Genomic DNA, 12,011 nt, shown 5'->3' on the forward strand with positions numbered 1-12,011 from the left:
CTCTTTGCATTTCCTTAGTGTTACCTTGAATCATAGATTTTTCTCTGAGCTTTTTGAAAAACTAAAGACCAATTTTTAATTTGAAAATTTATTTTTAATACTTTTAATGTCATATCTGAGACTTCTTTGCTTAACACAATGTTACAAATATTATCTCATGCTGTCTTCTAAAAATTCTGTACTTTGGCTTTTACATTTAGGTCAACCATTCATTTTGGTCTAGATTTGAATATGGTTTGAGGTATGGGTGCATTTTTCTTTTTAATAAGTACTCAATTACTTCAAAATGAGAACAATATTCTTTCCCCCTATTTTATTCTTTTTGAGAATTGTCACATAGCAATTGATGAAACAGATTTTATTTCCATTCATTCAATATTTTCTTAAAACAATACCTAACAGTAATTAGTAAGATTGGGTGGTACATTTCTCCCAAATTGTTTAGGCTATTGTAGGCCATCTATACTTCAATCTAGTTTTTAATTTTAGCTTTTCTATTTAAATAAAGCATTAGTACTGCCCATTAATACTTTTCTGTCTGCTTTCTTGCTACCTTTGTTCTTCTAACTTTCTGGTCTGCTAATGCCAAATGTCATAAATTGGATTCTCTCAAAGCAGACTCTGAAATGAGAACACATTTGCAAGTGATTTATAAATAATTTGTTCCAGGAGAAGCTGGTGAAAGAGGAAGAAAAATAAGGAAGGTGAATAATCCATTTCATATAATATATTAGGGTAAGCCCAAATCTTCAGGGCTCCTCAAGAGTATAAGAATATAACTGGGGTCACTTTCAACCTGAAGAAAAAAACTACAGGATTTTATAATCTGCTTTTGACTCATGGTGACCCAGGAGAGTTGCAGGTCATAAACTACAGAATCTCGGTAGTGCAGTTCAATAACTCAGGTACAGTCTCCCAGAGGATGGGAGAAGCAGATTCATACAGATATGATCATTGTCCCATAGACAACGAAAAGAATCCAAAGAACTTAGTTGAAGTAATAGTGACAATTGCATCAGATTTGTATGCTTAATGTTAGTAATTCATAAATGTCTTCTATATATACACTTCATGCCACCTTCCTAAAATTTTGCTGACTTCAACTATGTGCAGGGACCTGCATGAGGTATTTCACTCTGAGAGAAAATAAAATGAACATAATTATATATAGTAGATTATTAAAATGAAGATGGAATATGAACAAATAGCAGTGTTATGTGAGAGATAATCTAGATCATCTGTGTTGTCCCTCAATTCAGTAATTCAGTTTCTCTATAGATTTAGAAAAGCACTGGGGAATTTGTTTTACATGATAATTGATTGTATATCTTTTAAAGTAGGATGTTAAGCATTTCAAAATTCTATTTTTTGTCCTATAGGAATAGTCTAATTTATATTGTATCCAAATTGAAGCCAGAGTTACATAAAAAGAAAATTTTAGTCATTCAAGTGGGGCAAAGGAAATATCCTTTTAAAACTCAGGCAGACTGAGTGTTTGTCCTATAACCTGTCAGAGGAAACAAATTGAAAGAAATATGTAATGGAGACCTGGATAGCAACACTGTAATAAGCACATGTTAGAAATGCTATTTCCCATTTGTAAAAGATTGTAACTGAATACGTTAATTTTTACTTTCAGGTGTTTTTATAACTTGGAGATATGTTTGTGATAGAGATGTTATTCTTCTAAGGACATAATTATTCTGTCTAATTAAAAACTTTATCACAATGTAGTCTACTGGTCATGATTCTTTTCTTTCATGTTTTGAACTCTTGAATTTTTAAATAATCAATATTATTCAATCCACTTGTCAGTATCAGACAGTTAAGACATGCTTGCAACATTTTCAACATGATCACATAACACATATCCCTAGTATGTGACAAGGTTTGTGGAAGTAGGGGTGACAAATTCACAAGAAAGTTAAATATTAAATTTAAATGCTGTCATGTTAGTAGAGCAGGAATCACAGTTGATGTTGAATAAACAACACAATGTTATTCAATATGCAAGTTACAAAATAGTAAGCGGAGACATACCACGTTGAAATGGGAACCGAGAGGAAAGAACACGGCATAATACAAATTACTAAGAAGACATTTTGATATTTTCCCAAGTGAATGGAAGCATAATAACTTGCTATGAATATGTGATAACTGCATTGCCAGAGAAAGCTACTTCACTGTGATATCTACAAGATAAGAGTCAAATGCCAGTGGAAAGATCTTTGAGCTTTGTTTTGCTCTTAACATTGTGCACTGATTCTCTGTTCTCATGTTTGTGCCTGGATTTATAGGTATGTCCATGATTATATCTAAGGAAGTATTATGCCAATCTATATTCTGACATGGTTGAAACTAGTTTGAACTTCAAGAAGTGCAACAGTGTAATTTGGGAAAAGGATAAATGAAAAAGTTTCACTCACAATCTTTCTTCTATAATTGTTATTAGATCCAAGGAACTGGCATTGTGTTACTTGGTGAAAGGAATTGTTCAAGGCAAAAACACCAGAAAACAAAGAAGTGAACAGGAGTGCAGATCAATGAGTTTGTCATTAGGAAACCAGAGGAGAAATGCAGAATTAATGGGACCACTAAAAGACATAAAATATGCAGTATCTGGAATTGCATAACAATGAACTTCGTATGCTTTTGTCCCTATCAGTGCCTACAAGGATAAAAACAACCATGATAAACAAGTCAAATAATTTATAGCTGGAGATAGGCCAAAAAAGATCCAGAATTTTATGTAGAAGAGGAATACCATAAGACTAAATGATCTTAATGGACACAAAATGCTTATGAAAAGTATTGGTGTGTTCATGTTAAAATTTTACTTGTATATTTCCGTAAGTTCAACTTTTAGATGAGGTTCTGAGACCAATAGATTAATATTAGTAAATGAAATATTGCAATTATCCAGTAGCAGATAATGCCTGCATTCTAGCTACCATGTGCTGGGCACTAGTTCTAAGCATATATATGGGTATTCACATAATTAATTCTAATAATAATCATAATTTTAAATGAATTTTGTAATTAAGATATTGATTGAGGGGCCAGTGCAACAGTTCATGCCTGTAATCCCAACTACTTGGGAAGTAGAGATCAGGAGGATTGCAATTTAAAGCCAGCCAGAGTAAATAGTGAGCAAAACTTCATCTCAACTAAAAAGCTGGTTATGGGGTGTGTGTCTATAATCCCAATTCCCAATTGTATGGAAGCATAAATTAGAAAATAGAGTTCCAGGCTACTAGCCCAGGCAAAAAGCAAGACCGTATTTAAAAAGTATCTAAAACAAAAGGGCATGAGGCATAGTTCTAGTGATAGAGCACCTGCCTAGAAAGCACAGGTTCAAGATTAAAAGTCAGCTTCAGAAAAAAAAGTGGTTATCTTTAATTCTATGTTGAATGTTAAAGTGGAATTTCCAAAAGAATTTAATGGTGGCAGAGGATATACCTCTCTAATCATCTGACTTCAGGGGCTTAATATTGAACCAGCATGTATTTTATTTTATATCTGACAAGGTTTTTTTGAAAGAAGATTATCTTTCTATGTGTCTAAAAGATTGATCACTTGACTGTTAGTTTTCTAGGGCTGCCATGCCAAAGGTGGCTTAAGAAGCAGAAGTTTATTGTATGGCAATACTGGAGGCTAGAAGTACAAGATCAAGGTGTCAGCAGGGTTGTTTCCTTCTGAGGGATGTGATGGATGGGTCTAGTCAAAGCCTCCTTCCTTGTCTTATAGATGACCTTCATCTGTTTTCTGTGTCTCTTCACATGATCTGCCCTCTCTTGAGTGTCTCTGCCTAAATTTCTTACTTTTTAAAAAGGCAACAGTATGTTGGATTGGGGCTCTCTAATAATCTTATTTTAACTTGATTAGTTCCAGACACTCACATTTCGGGGTATTGGGAGTTAAGACTCAAACACATCCTTTTATTTACTTATTTTTTTTAAGAGGACACAATTTGACAAATAGAAATTTGCATGAAGACATAGGGTATATCACCTAAGTTTTTAGTCTAGGTCAAATAGTTACCAAGCTGTTCATTATACAGTCTTGTGGAGAAGCCACATTTAATCTCCAAGCACTACTGGAGAGGAAAGGCAGGGTATTTTATGTCTTGAAAAACTAACAGCCCCAATTAAGGCACACTTTTCCCTACCACTATCTGTGGCATTCTTATAAACCTAATTCTTTTTGTTTCTTTAATTTTTTTCATACTGGCATAGCAAGTGCAAGTTGATTCATGCCTCTAATCCCTTTTTGCTTAAGTTTTTTTTTTTAAATAGGATCTCACATTTTTGCAAAATGGATTGTGATCTCTCTACCTATTCCTTCTTGTATAGCTGGAGCCTTAGGCATACACACCACCATGTTCAGCTTATTGGTGTCACTAACATTTTGCCTTGGTTAGCCTTGAGCTACGATCCTTCTTATCTCCACCTTAGGGTAGAGCTGCCTTCAAGCGTGAGCAACTTGCTACTGTATGTAACATAGTTATTGAGCTTACCAACTGCATTGTTTCTTGGGTTTACCACAATGAAGTACCATAAGCTCAGTAGCTGAAAACAAAAGAAATTTGTTGTTTCAAATTAAGGTGACAGTAGGGCCATGATCCCTGTGAAAGCTATAGATAAATCCTTTCTTGTCTCTTTTTAGATATTTGCTAGTTTGGTGGCAATATTTGATATTCTGTACCTTGCAGCTGTATAATTCTAGTTCCTGTAATTATTATCTCATATCATTTTCCTGTGTACCTCTGTCATCATAGTACCAATTTCTTATGAAGATATAATTCTTATTAGATCAGGCCCTACCATACTCCAGTATAACCTCATCTTCACTAATTATATCCTAATTATATCTGTAGTGACTCTGCTTTAATGTATAGCCACTTTCTGAAATACCTGGGATTAGGATTTTAATATACTCTCTTGAGATCAAAATTAACTCATAACACTAATCAAGATGGCTTAATTGTTCCAAGGATAATGATTATTATTATTATCATCATAGTCATAATGGGAAAGTTTTAAATTTTTAATTATTAAACAGTTAAAGGGCCAGTATAAATAGAAAAAAGAAAATTTATCCAATATGCTAAAACTTCAAGATTTAATTCTGACTCTGAAAGATGAATTTAAAGGTCCCTTAATGATAACCAAGGAAAGCAATTACCTCCTCATGAGATACACGGAATTTTATTTCTTGTTGTCTCCCACCTCCTGATTTATTTCCACCATTTGCCTATATTTCTTCTATCTCTTCTATTCTAGTACTCAATTTATGGATTGATTGATTGATTGATTGATTGGTGGTATGGGGTTTGAACTGAGGTCCTCATGTTTGCTAGGCAGGTGCTCTACCACTTGACTCACTCCACCAGCCCTCCTAGGGTCTTGACATTATATCAATCTATTTACTTGTCAGAAATATCATAAGAAGAAAATGGCTAAAAGTTTTGTCAATGGCACCCTAAGAAAGTTTTGAGATTGAATAATCTTCATCAAGAATAAATAAAGCATGGAAAGTAAGTCAATGATTTGATTAGCCTATGTCTAACACCTTAACTTTAAAATTTGGGATAAATTTGTTAGGTGGTAAAATGGAAAGTTGCTTTCACAAGTGACTTAAGAGCTCATTTTTCAAGAACTTCTTAAATAATGATCCAGAGAGAGAACTGACAATTGATGGAAAAGTTCTTCTCTCTCAGTCTTTATCTCTATCTCTGTCTCTCTTTCTTTCCTTTCTCTCTTTTTCTCCCTCCCTATTTCTCCATGGATTCCTGATAAATCTTTTGTGTTGTAATTGAAGTGTTGCTGTAACAAATATTTAAACAGTGTAAGTGGTTTTGTAATAGGGTAATAAAATAATGACTGGTGCTGGAGGTATGGCTCAAGTGGTAGAATACTAGTCTAGGAAGTGTGCAGCCCAGAGTTCAAACCCTAGTACCACAAAAAAAGTGTTTCTGGTGACTGCTCAGAAAGATGGGCTATGAGAGAATAAATTTGTATTATTTTATCTAACTTTGTTTCTGCTAAATGACAGCCTTAAGCAACTAATTTAGCATAGAGCCCACTGGTCTTTGCTAACACTAGATGTCCTCTATAAGCCTTTCTATGGCACTCCAGCTAAGTTCCTCCTAACAGAACTTACATTGTGTCTCACGAACTCATACACTGGGTACAGTATATGAAAATTATCTGTCAATGAGAATATCTCCTACTCCAGTGTTGCCTTAAGCTGACAAGTGTCTTTTTCTTGGCAATAATAGCATTTAGGAAAGTTCCTGTCATTGAGAAGAAAGCTATTCTCTGTCTTATTTAATTGTGGTACACTTAATGTGCAACAGATTGTACACATGTGAACAATCTATTATATATGTAGTGTATAACTGAAACTACATATAGTTAGAAAAATTGAAATGTTTTTCACAAATGAATTCATACATCTCCATGTCTTCTTGTTTATATCGTACGATGTTGGATAATATATCACTGTGAATTTTGTTCAGTCTTTTGAACATCCCCATTTTTGCCCTTACCTCATTAAACATGCATAATTTATTTACTATTTTACTCACCGTGGTGAGTGTTAGCATATGAATATATGCCATAATCAAGGTACCAAAATGTCCTGTTAAAAAGGACTATTTGAGTGAAACAATTTTTACTTTTGATGAAATAAATCATCATTATTAAACAGGGAATATAAAATAAGTTCTGTCCATTCTCTTACTTACCTGACACAGCAAAAAAAAGATTGGCATTATTAAATAGTACAAGTCAAAATAATACAAAACATTAAATGAATTTTATAATTCACAAAAGAAAGTATTCTGCTAAATTAAAATTATTTATAATGGATTTTTACTAATATTAATAAGGGAGACTCCTTTGCAAATAAAATATGTTCAGTATTTTGCTTATAAACTTCATCTCAATATTAATTATGATTGTTCTAGATAAATATACAAAATTAATTAAGTCTCATTAAGAAAGATACACTCCATTATTTTCCTAATTATATATATCATATTGTATTTTCTTTCCGGAAATAAAACTTTTTTCCTCACAGTTTATAGAAAAACATCGTACAGTGCATCCACACATCAAACTCTTAAAGAGTACAAAAGCACATTTTAATTACATAGTATCAGTTAATGATAGCCCAATAATTTTGATGAAATTACAAAAACAATTTCAGAACAAGTCCAAAACTCTAATAGAACTTTGAAACTAAACAATTGGTGACTTTATCAAGTAACAAAAAGAAGGTACTTTACTGCACTGAAACTTGATAAATACTTATAAAGTTTATAATAATATACACAATTATAGTATATGACAATTTTCTCACAATAATATAATTTATTTTTATTTATTGTGCTTTAAGTTGAAAAGATGTAGACAATACATCACAGTGAATCATTTTCCACATTTTGAAAGCTATTTTTGCTTTAACGTCAGTAAGCATACTAATGCATTTATAATTTAAAATATATGTACCAAGATAACTGGCTAAAACCCTGATAGTAAATTTTAAACATATGTACCAGGACCTCTGGCTAAAACCCTGATAGAAAATAATGTTGGAGTCATTTCTCTCAGATGTACAAGAAGGAAAATATGAGCCAGACCTGTAATCTTAGTACTTGGGAAGTGGAGACAGGAGAATTGAGACTTCTAGACTAGCCTGGGCTACATAGTGAAGCCCTGTCTCAGGAAAACCAACAACAAACAACAAACAAAAGAAAACAAAGGAAAGAAAAGAAAAAAAATGGTAAAAAAGAAAAAAAATCCTGGAAAATAACTTTTCTTGTATTCACATAGAATTGAATTTACAGGTCAATCTCAACCCAAAATCTGGAGAGACAGGTAAACCTACATAGCCAGGGCAAAGATCTGGGTGGAGAAGCTGAGGAACCCTAGCACACTTATGTTGATGACTTGCTAGAGGGTCAGCACCCACTGTAGTGTGAGTGAGAAACTCTTTCCAGCTGCATTCTCAGGGAAAAGAGATTTATTTATTTTATTCCCATCTTTCCTTTCCTTCTTTAGTGATTAACACCATCTTCAAAGTACTTGTTGTTTCAAGTAAGTTAATTTGGGATTAAATTTCAAGAATCATCTAAGAAACAGAGCTTGGCCCCAACCATTCACACTAAGTATAATTATGTTCAAGTGATCAATTAAAATTAAATTTTAAAATTATAACTTCTGAATCTATTTAAAATTAAGATGCCATGATTCCATAATATTAAATAATTTTAGTATTAACTTATGGTTATACATAATTTAACTAAGCTCCATATCAAATTACTTGTGATAAACTTCTTGTTTTAATTGCAATTCTTTTTTGAAAAAATCAGAATGTAGAAATCAATAAAACTCTGACGTTTTGAAAATGCAGGTAAAACATAAAATATTTATGTTTAGAATAAATCCTGTATTTTATCACTCATAAATAGTTTATCATAAAACATGTCCATTTAATGACATTTTAAATTTTCCCAGAAGATATTAAAGTATGCCAAATGACTAAAGTACCAGAGGATATTTTCTTAAATTCCAGTGAATTGTGGAATAAGATATATATGATGTGGGAGAGTCAAATGGAACATTAACTTAGTAATATATTATTACTTTTAGTTAATAGTGCTTGCTTAAGAGCTCAAAGAGTGTAGATGGAGCTCAACCATAGAGCACTTGCTTAGCATGTGCAGGGCCCTGGGTTCAATCCCCAGTACCCCAAAGAAAGGAAAAGGTTATGAACTCTGAAATTAATGTGGAATCTAATCAAATTATTGACTATCCATGGGACATTTTTATGAATGAATAAATGAAGATATGTTTCTGAATTTGCTAATGCATCATTCACCAGGGTTTACTAGATAATATTCACTAAATCATTATTAATCATTAATACCATTAATAATAAGACATTATTAATGTAATTATGCAGAAAATTTAACCAATGTTTTTGATATTTTAACTTAACATACAGACATTTCAAATTATTTGTCTTTCCTTCAATCCACTTATTTTCAATGAAATTGTGAAGGAACTTTCATATACATGCTGTATTACCAACATGAAATTTGTGGATATGAATTTGCACTATTTTGTGGCCAAGTGTTGCCAGTTTACCAAGATACCAGGCAAAAGCAAACACAAATAATTGCTAGAGATAAATATATTTATAAAGGGAAATGAAAGATAAAAAAATTTAAATCCCTAAAACTTCAATATGAAGGTATCACAATTGGTTGACTAAGAAAACAGAAATTTATTGTTGCCTAGTTTTGAGGCCAAAAGTCTGAAATTAGGTGTTGACAGGATTGGTTCCTTCTCAGAACTGTGAAAGAGAATGTATCCCATACCTTTCTCCAGCTTCTGGGAACCTCAGCTAGTCCTGGACTTCTCAATATTATTCTTCCTTGTTTACTTTACTTCATTTTCCACCAGTTCATGTCTAATTTTATGTCCACTTTTTTGCCTTTTATATGGACATAGGTCATGTTATATTTGTGCCCTTTTAAAGACCTTATTTTATCCTAACCATCTGTAAAACCCATGATTCCAAATAAGGCCACATTCACAGGTACTGGCATTGAAAACTTAATATTTTTTATTTACATAAATAAAACATAAATTAGTTGTATAAAGAGTGGGGTTCACTGTATATTTTCATATATGCCTACATTATTTATTGGTCATGCAGTATTTTAAAAAGATTCTGCTTTGAATATTATTAGTGTATATTAATTGCACAAAATAATAGATTTTATGCTATTTTCATAAATGTATAGAATGTACTTTGATTATATTTACCCCATATCACCCTTTATTGTACTCCATCCCCAATCCTCTTCTGTACCTCATCTGCCTCCAATAGTCCTCCTTTTACTTTCGAGTCACTTTTAAAAATAAAGATTCCACATATGAGTTATTTGTCCTAAGTCTGACTTATGTTGCTTAACCTGATGATTTCTAGTTCCATCCATTTTTGTGCAAATGACAATGTTTTAGTCTTCCTTATGGATGAATAATACTGCATGGTGTATACACATTTCCCTTATCCAGACATAGGTTGATGGAACCTAGGTTGATTCCATTACTTAGCCGATGTGAATTGTGCTACTATAAGCATGGCTATGCAGATATCTGTACTGTATGCTGACTTATATTCTCTTGTATATATCTCCAGAAATTAGGGGTAGTTCTAATTTACTTTTTGAGGAACCTCCATACTGATATCCACAGTGGCTTGACATATTTACATTCCCTCAAACAATGTGAAAATCTCCTTTTTTCCCTTCATCTTCACCAGCATTTGTTCTTGTTTGTTTTCTTGATGCTACCCATTATGATTGAAGTGAGATGGACTGTCAATGTAGTTTTGATTTGTATTTCCTTCATAGAGAAGGACATTGAACACTCTTTCATATATTTATTGGCCATCATCTGGTTGCATGACCATAGATTAATTTCTACACTCATTATTTTGTTACATTGACTTATGGGTCTCTCTTTTTGCCAATACCATGATGCATTAGTAACTGCAGTTTTGTAATGTTTGAAGTCAGGTATTGTCATGCTTCCTGCTTTTTTGTTTGATGGTTTTGTTTTGTATGGTTCAGGATCACTTTGACTATTCTGGGTCTTCTATGGTTCCACAAAAACTTAGACTTTTGAAAGAGAAATGCAGTTTACCCAATAACAAAATCCAAGTTACAAAACCAGATATGCTTTTTTGGAAAATCAAGAGCTGTTCTAAAATGAAACAAATATAGCATAAATTAACAAAATTTTGCATTGACTAATGAGCATCTTAGACCAATTAAAGAGAGTTTTAATGAATTGGATGGTATATCTGACTAATTATCCAGGAAATAGCATAAACATGGAAAATATTAACCCATATAAAATAAATAATACAGAGATTATTCACAATTTGAAAAGAGGACTATAGCTGTTGACAAAAGAATGAAGAAAGGCTGGCAACACATTATTTTACATGTTAATTTATTTTTGTAGTACTAGTGATTAAATTCAGGGCCTCCTGATTGCTTTTCCTACGATGTGAGCCATGTCCTCCCATATGTTCCATGACCTCAGTCCTTTTGTTTTTAGTTTTGTTGATACTGTTGAGTTTTCCAGATAAAATCTCACATTTTAACTTGGTTGGCCTCAAATATGATCCTGCTACATCCACTTCCTAAGTAGATTGGATTATGAGTGTGTGCCACCATACCTGGCTTGGTTTTTGGAGATAGGGCCTTGCTAACTTTTACCTACATTGGCCTCAAACTAAGATCTTCCTCTGTCTACCTGCCAAGTCATTCAGATTACAAGTTTGTGCCACCATGTCCAGTCCTGATGGCATATTCATCACAGTAGCAATGAGAAACAGAAGAAAATGGGATATGTCTTCTAAGGAAGAAAATTTCCTTCCCCTTTTGATTTAAATGCACAGTACTCACATTTTAAAATAGTAGTGCAAAAATTTATTTCTAAACAAAGGACCTTAAAATAACAATTTCCCTCCATTGTTTTCTCCTTAAAGAACTTCCACAGAAAATACTTGTAAAAATTAAATGAGTTTATTTATTAAACACAGAGATAGTTCAGATGTCAGCAATGATAAATAAGGAAACCTTGATCTTTTATTAAAGAGGAAAGTTGAACAAGAGTTTATTTGAGAAAAGGGAAGCTTTTCATAAGAAGCTTATTTAAGGTAACAGGCTACATGAATAGTCTTTCTGAATGGAAGGTTTAAAAGGCAAGAATTGGCAATAAGCAAAAATTGGTAATTATGGTAGTCTGCTTCAGCAACCAGGACACAATACTACTGATGAAGTAGCTCAAGAAACACAAATTTATTTTCTGAAGATTTGACATAACGAAAGTTGACAATTATGATCTGAGAGTGCTGGTTTCTGGTGAGGCCCCTATTTCTGAATTGCAAATGACCACCTCATTGCCATATCTGTACATGGCATT

General features: G+C 32.8%; 1 pseudogene; it reads left to right on the plus strand.

Annotated features, from left to right (window-relative positions):
- Positions 1-1,386: 1,386 nt before the first annotated feature.
- On the plus strand, positions 1,387-1,525 carry LOC141424544 (small nucleolar RNA SNORA27; annotated as a pseudogene).
- Positions 1,526-12,011: the final 10,486 nt, after the last annotated feature.

The sequence above is a fragment of the Castor canadensis genome, chromosome 6 (genome assembly GCF_047511655.1).
Source record: "Castor canadensis chromosome 6, mCasCan1.hap1v2, whole genome shotgun sequence".
Taxonomy (NCBI): Eukaryota; Metazoa; Chordata; class Mammalia; order Rodentia; family Castoridae; genus Castor; species Castor canadensis.